Source organism: Budorcas taxicolor, chromosome 19, assembly GCF_023091745.1.
Source record: "Budorcas taxicolor isolate Tak-1 chromosome 19, Takin1.1, whole genome shotgun sequence".
NCBI classification, from domain to species: Eukaryota; Metazoa; Chordata; class Mammalia; order Artiodactyla; family Bovidae; genus Budorcas; species Budorcas taxicolor.
Window position 1 is genome coordinate 24,458,883 of NC_068928.1, and position 8,159 is coordinate 24,467,041.

Sequence of the window (8,159 nt, forward strand, 5' to 3'; positions counted from 1 at the left end):
GTCCAGAGGAAACCTAAAAGCCTATGAATAAGCAAGTCTCCTCCGGAGCTGACAAATGTTTTCTTTTGATGTTGCAGTTCAGTTCAGTTCAGTCGCTCCGTCGTGCCCGACTCTTTGCGACCCCATGGACTGCAGCACGCCCGGCTTCCCTGCCCGGCTTCACCAACTCCCAGAGCTTACTCAGACTTCTGATGCTTATGCTTGCTTTATTGTTGTTCTAAAGTCCAGCGATGAGCTTATTCCTCAGACAACCTGAACCTCTAACAATGACCCAGGATAAAGTAAACCAGTCTTGTTTCCTTTGACTCACACTCTCACCCCAGTAGGAAATGTAACTGCTGGAGGCCTCCCTCCAGAAGTCTGACGGTGTGGGGGGTGCAGGCCTCTAACCAAGACCCCTAGGGAGAGTGACTCTGGCCCAGGGCAGGGGAGGGTCTGGGGAACCCCCATTCCAGTGCTCCCTGAGCTCCAATCTGTCCAGGGGTAGCAGGAGGAGGGGCTGTAGGTCAGGAAAGAAAACGGGGTGGGGGTGGGGGTGGGGTAGGAAGGCAGAAATCCCCTCACAGCGCCAAAAGGAGGAGCTGAAGAGAGCAATCTGCTCCCACCCGTCCAGCTTGAGAGACCCAGCCCCCACCACCACCACAGCCCCCCATCATCACCACCATATACCCCCACCATGCTGGCCTGTGCTGCCCAGATCTCTGGGATCCACCTTGGCTGTACAAGGTCAGAGATTTCAGGACTGAGCCCACTTGGTCGGTTGTTCAGACTCCAGACCCTACCTGTCTCTGCAGCCGGAAACCCTTCCGGGCTGCTGCAGCTGTCCACGCTTTCCCGAACACACAATCCCCAGCTTCCAGCCTGCCCAACCCCCCTGTTGCTGCCACCTACTCAGTGTCCCCCCTGTTCCTGATCTCTTTTTCCCAGAATGGGGCCACGGTCCTCCTCCTCTCTCTCGCCTTTGCCTCGCCTCCTCGAATATAGAGACAATCAGTGAGGACTAGCTGGCAGCAAGGTCCAGCCCTTGGCTGCTTTTGACGGGTCACCCAGACTGTCTCCAGGGGCATCCACTGGGGCTCAGCCTGCTGCCATTAAGGTAGGGCGATGCTGGTTTTCTGGCTGTGGCTCCTTGCAGCCTGACATTTTATTTATTTATTTGTAATATTTTAATTTACTTCTTTGGCTGCGCTGCGTCTTAGTTGTGGCTCATGGGATCTTTAGTTGCAACATTTGAATTCTTCGTTTCAGCGTATGGGATCTAGTTCCTCAACCAGTGATGGAACTCCTCTACTTTGGGAGCGTAGAATCTTAGCCCCTGGACTGCCAGGGAAGTCCCGCACCTTGACATTTTACATCCCAAGTCTAATATTCCCTGTGTTTCTCCCTTTCTTCCTCCACCTCTGTGGTCCACAGAGACAGCCCTACCTGTATCTCTGAGTTGTCGGGGAAAATGTTAGCCAGGGCTCCGTGGGGACAGAGAGCCCTTCACTAGAGACCTCTCTCCCAGGGACATGAAGCCCTGGTCACAAAAGCAGCTGGAAATCCCTCCCCTCCCCCACTTACACATCCTAGGGTCTGACTCCCCTTTGTCAACTCCAGGGACCTTAACACGATCTCCCACTCCACCCCGCCCTCAGCTGTCAGTTGGTGTTTGCTGGAAGGAAGCGCCAGAAGGCTTGTCTGTTTGCTCTGGCAGCCTGGCCCATGTTCCCTTTCTCCAGCCCACCCCACCCAACCCTGCCTCTGAATCCACCCCAGGCGAGGCCAGCAGCTGCCAGCAACTCTGGCCCCCCACCCGGCAGGTTCACACACCTGTCAGCATGCCCACCCACTCCGCTGCCCCCATGACAACTTCTGGGTACCCCTCCACAGAATCTGCCACAGACTCACACACAGTCATCTCACACCTCAGCTTCTTGCCCAGTTGCTGTGTGCCCCATTATACCCTCTGTTTTCACCTAGACAACCAGCTGGTGGCCAGGGGGACATGGGCACAGGTACACTGTCCAAAGGGCTGGTCTGTCCTCCCCACCTCCCAGCTGCCAGGTGCTGAGAGCTCCAAGCCTGGCACGCAGTCCGAGTGCTGTCTGAATCCCCCGCAGGACAGAAGAGGGCAGAGCTTACCACCTCTGTGGCAGGAGGCATGCCTGCCAAGCTCATCTGAAGCAGGGGAAGGTGGAGCATGGGGGAAAGGTAAGCCTTTGCCGCTGGATCTGGACACAGGAAGAGGCTGTTGCAGACAGAAAAAAACACCCTACGTAGAAGGTGGGAAACCTCAGTCTTATGCTAGAGACTGGCTCAGTCCCTCTGCCTGGAGGGATCATAAGGAGCTTGAGGAGGAGGATCAGGAGAGTAGATCAGAGAGGTAGGGCTAGGACGCTGAGAACCTTGATGGATCATTTAATGGCCTGACTTTTTAAGCAGTGAGGGTTCCAGGTCACATTTGCCTTTAAGAATAGTGTCCCTCCCAGAAGCTGTTAAGAACGGCAGGACTAAAGGGGAGAACAGAGGCTGAAAGGACCCCACGTATGTTCTGAAGAAAAAGGAGGAGGTATGGGCTTCCCAGGTGGCTCAGCGGTAACGAATCTGCCTACCATGCTGGAGACATGGGTTCGATCCCTGGGTCGGGAAGATCTCCTGGAGAAGAGAATGGCAACTCACTTCAGGATTCTTGCCCGGACAGAGGAGCCTGGCGGGCTACAGACCATGGGGTCGAAAAGAGTCAGACACGACTGAGCGACTGACACTCCAAAAGTCAAAAGTCAGACCGAAAGTCAGAGTGGGCTGTGATGGAAAGGACCTGGTTGTGGATTAGATTCTGGGATGAGAGAAAGTAAGGAATGACAGCTAACTCCTGGTGGGTGAGAGGTTTAGCCCTGAGGTTGGGGAGGAGCAGCTGGGGGGAGGAGGCTAGGAGTGCATCTGGGGCTGCAGGAGTGTGAGGGTCCTGCGGGCCTGCCGGTGAAAGTGGAGTAGGCTTTCTCTGGCAGCTTCCCTCTCCCTGCCGTGCTTCATCTGTCTCTGCCCCTGCTCAGAGAAGGCCCCACTTTCTCTCTCAAGCCTTGCAACAGCCTCCTCCCCGGCCTCCCTGCCTCCACACTTCTCTCTGTTTATCAGGATTACCTGCCTGAGCTGGTGATTTCTTGACTTCATCCCTCTGCTCAAGAACCTTCCTTTGCTCCCCATGACCTATGACTAGCAGGATAAAACCCAGACCCTTCAACTCAGAAGCCACAGCCCTTTCTTTCCCATCTGGCTCCCACACATATTCCATCAGACCGGTCTCCCCACAACTCTGCAAACCGGCCTTTCACAGTCTAGCTTCAGCCCTTTGTGCAGGCTGCTCTCTGGCCTCGCGTGCCCTCCAGCTCCATTCCCTAAAGTGTCTCCCCGCTTTGGAAACTCAGTTCCTTGGCTGCCCCACCCTTGGGTATTCCTGCTCTTCCCTGCGTGCTTCTGTCTCTGAAGGAGGCCCCGTAGATCAAGGCTTTTCTCACCATTGTGTACAAGGGGAAACTCAGGCCCAGGCAGAGGACGGGACTCAAGCAGGCACGTGAGCCATGGAATCGGAGCTTTGGCTGAAACTCCCAGGCTGTGAGTCTTGTTCCTCCTGTGCGGATGGCTTTCCTCAGCTGCGTTCAGCTGCTGAGCTGGGAAGAGCTCCTCCGAGGCCTAGGAGTGAGCATGGGACAGCCTGGTCAATGGGGGCTCCACTTCGAAGCTGGGAGGGTCTCGAGCTCTAGTTCAGGGGACAGGTGCCAGGCCAGAGCTTGGGAGGGTTGGAGACAGGAGGACTGGATTCCCATCCTGTTGTTGTCCCAGCTTCTCCTCCTCACTCTCATTCTCTCCCTCCTTCCCATTCTCTCCCTCCCTCCCTTCTTTTTTTTTTCTTCTTCCCTTCCATCCTTCCCAAATATTTATCAAGGACCCAGCATGCACCAGGAATGGTGCCAGACCCTGGGGAGAGGGTCCCTGTTCCCCTGAGCTCATCTGGAGAAGGGAGCAAGTCATTCATCCCAAATAACCACACACAGACATGCGATGGGTTCCAGAGATGCCTTGAAGATATGGTGGGGAGGACAGGGAGATCAGAGGAGGTCTCCCGGGGGGAAGGCACGCTTCTGCTGAAATCTGAAGGAACAGGGGAGGGAAAGGTGTTTCAGGCCAAGGGAAAAAGTGAAAGCGTCTGACTCTGGGACTGTAGCCCTCCAGGCTCCTCTGTCCATGGAATTCTCCAGGCAAGAATAGTGGAATGGGCTGCCATTTCCTCCTGCAGGGGATCTTGCTCATCAGGGATCACACTCAGGTCTCCTGCATTGCAGGCAGGTTCTTTACCATCTGAGCCACCAGAGAAGCCCAAGGAAATGCCATGCAAAGCTGACTTGGCCACAAGGCCTTGGAGGTGTGTGCCCATCTCGGGGCCTGAGTTCTCCTGTCTGGCACATTAGTGCCAGCAGTGGAGCGGCTAGGGCAGGGGCAGTGGTCTTTAGAGAAGACAGAGGGGCTGAGGTTGCCCTGTAGGCTGCCCCACTTTGGTTTGTAAATGGGTTTTGACTTGAATGCAAACAGCCCTAAAGACCTGGGAACCTCACTTCCTCTTCCGGGGTCACCAGGGTCCAGCGGGCAGGTGTCCCAGGCTCCCTAAGATGCTGCTGCTGAGCACGGATTTCAGGTCCACTGTCTCAGCCCCATCCCGCCCACTTGGACAGACCCCTTGCAGGTGGGCCAGGAAGACTGACCCCCAGCTGTACAGAGTGGGAGACCCTCTTGCCGGCTCCCTTCCCTAACCCCAAGTTCTGTCATTTTGGTCTTTGGGGCTTGGGGACCCCTGTGCAACTTCCGGATCCCCTCCCCCTCCACACCCTGAGTCCTCCTGGGCCCAGGGCCCCACCTGACCTGGAACCACCCTTCTACCCTGCACCTCCAGCCTCTCCTGTGCCCTGGGACAGGCACCCCACCCTGTCCTCTCCCCTCGGCCCTGCCCCTCAGGGGTGTCCAGCTTCCTCAGCCCCAACTCACCATCACTTCTAGCCGCCCGTGTTGTCCCACTGGGGCCACAGCTAGTGCCCTGTACCCAGTAAGAAGTGTCTTGTCTCTGGATCTTTTGCTCACTCTGTTCCCTCTGCTGGGAACACCCTGCAGTCCTCTGGGGCTCATTCCTATTAGACCTTAAGGCCAGGAAGCCACGGGGCATCCCTGAGGTCAATAAGACTCTCAGCCCTGCATGATCCCATCAGGCTCCCAGCACCTGGGCATTCACTGTCCACCCTGTGCCCCCGTGAGCCCAGACTCACCTCAGTTCCCACAGGTGTCAGAGAGGGTGTTTGAATGACCAAGTTGAGGCAGGAAAACTCTGAAGCCTCTTCCTGGGAAGGGGCCACACCTGGCCTTCAGGGACCTGGGGTGGGGGCTTTGTCAACAGTGGGACAGAACGGGCACCCAGGGGTCTGGCACGCTGGACACCTAGGCCGTTGTATTTTGGCCTGAGGAGCCTGGCCTCCTTTTCCTGCATCTACCTCTCTGGGACCGCCCTGCACAGCGTAGGGGCCGGGGCCTTGGGTTGGGCTGCTCACGACTCAGCTTCTTGAGGCAACTTCTTGTCTTTGCCCCCTTATCTCCGCAGCCAGGCTGAGGAGAGGAAGTTGTCATCCCCCTCCCGATGGTGGGCAGAGACACCCTCTGGGCCTCAGGAGGGGAGGGGACCATATCGCGTGAGGGTGTGCCTGCTTCTTCCCAGCCTGCCTCCTCTTGCTGCTGCTAGATCCCTCTTCCTGCACAGCCATGCAGCTGCGCTCCTGCTCAAGTACCTTGCATGGCTCCCCACGGTCTCCCCACGTAACATCGACTCCTCAGCACCTTAGACTTCCGTCACCTTGACCTGTCTTCTCCCTGCCTGCCTCTGCTCGTGCTGCTGCCTATAGTGGGAAACTAGTTCTTCTTATCTTTACCTGTCTAGATCCTCCTCACTCCTTAAAGCCAGGCTCAAATGCTGCCTTCTCCAAGAAGTCCTCCTTGACCCCCCCCCCCCCCAGGAGCTAGTGACTTGTGCTTCCTGAGTGGTCCAGTATCTGTGTGCTCCTCCCTGTTTGCCTGTATTTTCGTCTGCAGCATCCAGGTGGGGCATCCCTCCAGAACAGGAAGGAGCTGCATCCGAATCATTACAAGGTCCTTGCAGGGAGGTACAGTGCTTGAAGGTCATTATAAAGACCTCCAGGCTGGGAATCTCCCGAGGCTGAAACTGTGTTTATACTCTTCATTGTATACTCATCATTGAGATAATCTCAGTGCCTGGCACCTGGTCTGGCACTTACTGGACTCTTGAAGACACTGGTTGAGTGAACAAGTTTTTAGCCAGTGGTGTAAGAGAAGAAAAGGAAATGGGGCACAAATACTGGAAAGTGAAAGACTGAGTGAGTATAATCACATCCAGGAGCTGTGACATTCTCACTATGGATACATCAGAGTCAGCACTCCCATTATATGGAAAGGGATTTAAGGCCCAGAGAGGCTGAAATTTGCTGGCGGTTACACAGCAGGTTCGGTTCCCTCCTAGCTCTGTGTTACTTTTGCTGCTACAATGTCTGGAACAAGCACATATTGTCTCAACTAGTCTTGGGCTATGCCTAACAGCATCTTAACCTGTGAGGTAAGAAGTCCTGCATGGCAGGCCGGAGGCTTCATTCCAGTTTCCAGGCCATACCTGACCAGTCTGCCTATGGAGCATCAGCTGGTAGTGGGTTGTAAGATGATAAAACACAAAATTCGTATTTGCCTTGTAAATAGTTACACCTGACTAGGCTTCTAAGACGGAGGCACAGCTTGGAAAGGAATTTGAGTCCTGGGACTCGCTCCCTGGTATGAAGAAGGGCCTTTGGCCTGGGGGTACCTGAGGGCAAGGCTTGTCTTGGTCAGCCCCTCAACCTGGAGAGCCCCTCCCTGCCTCTTGTGTGCTGAGAGCAGGGGCTACTGGTTCAGCCTTGCCCAGAGGCTACCCACAGGCCTGAGGCTGGACTAGTGGGGCTGGTCAAGTCCTCAAGCAAGGCTGGGTCCTTCCAGGCCATGGTGGTCTGAAAAAGCACCCTCCCCTCTGGACCCAGGGTTTCTGTGCAATGGGGGTAGGACAGAACAGTGTCTGGAGTTCACAGGCTCTGTGATCAGAACTTGTTCATGTGGCCCAGCCAGGAGCAGAATCAGGACAGAGTGGCAGAAGCCCCGGGTCTGCCCTTGGCTCCCAGGCTGCAGGCAGAGGAAAAGCTCAAGTCTCAGTTTGTGGGTCCCTCACCCTACAGTCGGTCACCCCGGGCTGCTCTCTACCCCCTCGGGGCCCAGCTGTCCTGACTTGCCCTCCTCGGTGCTCTCTTGGGCCTCTCTTTGGCGGTGCCAGGTCTCCACCCCGGTGTTCCCTGCGTGGCGGCCAGCCCAGCTCCCTGGGGATATCCTGTCACCATGGCCCAGAGCCCAAGCACTGCCTCTTGCCAGGTCAGCCCCCGCAGTCTGGGTTCCTTCCAGGTCCCCAGGTGGGGCCCAGGAGCCCAGAGAGTTCAGGGAAGTTGGCAAAGACACCCAGATCCTCAGTGCGGCCGACCGGGAATGCTGCCCAAGACACCTGACGCCTGGGCCGTGGCCAGCCTCCGGACAGACGCACAGGCGCGGCTCCCTGCCCCACCGCTGGCCCTGTGGGTGACCTTGGCACGTCCTCTACTTCTCCGGACTCCCTCCCTGAGGCCATGACTTACAGAAGAGCCAGCCCAGGCCCCCACCTCCAACAACCACACTCCATGGAAAATGCCCAATTTGCAAGTTGGGTTCCATTTGCCTTTAATTCCCTGGAGTCACACCCACCTTTTTTGCATACTCAAATAAGCCCTGGCCCTCCTGGGTGGGTCATTCACAACCAGCTGCTGGGGTGGAGGGAAGGATGGGACCCGGGTGTGGGATCTGCCTTGGGCACCTCACAGCACCATCTGCTCTGAGGGTGTGAAGTAAAGCCAGCCACAGGGCTGAGTGTATTATTTAATCTTTAGCATCAGCTTCTTCTACCCCTTCCTTACACTTTAGAGCAGGTTCTTACCTCCTAGCGTCACAGAGCTGCACAATGAGGTAAGGGCCACATACTTGGTACCTAGGAGAGCAGAGCTTTGAACCCAGGCCGTCTGGTC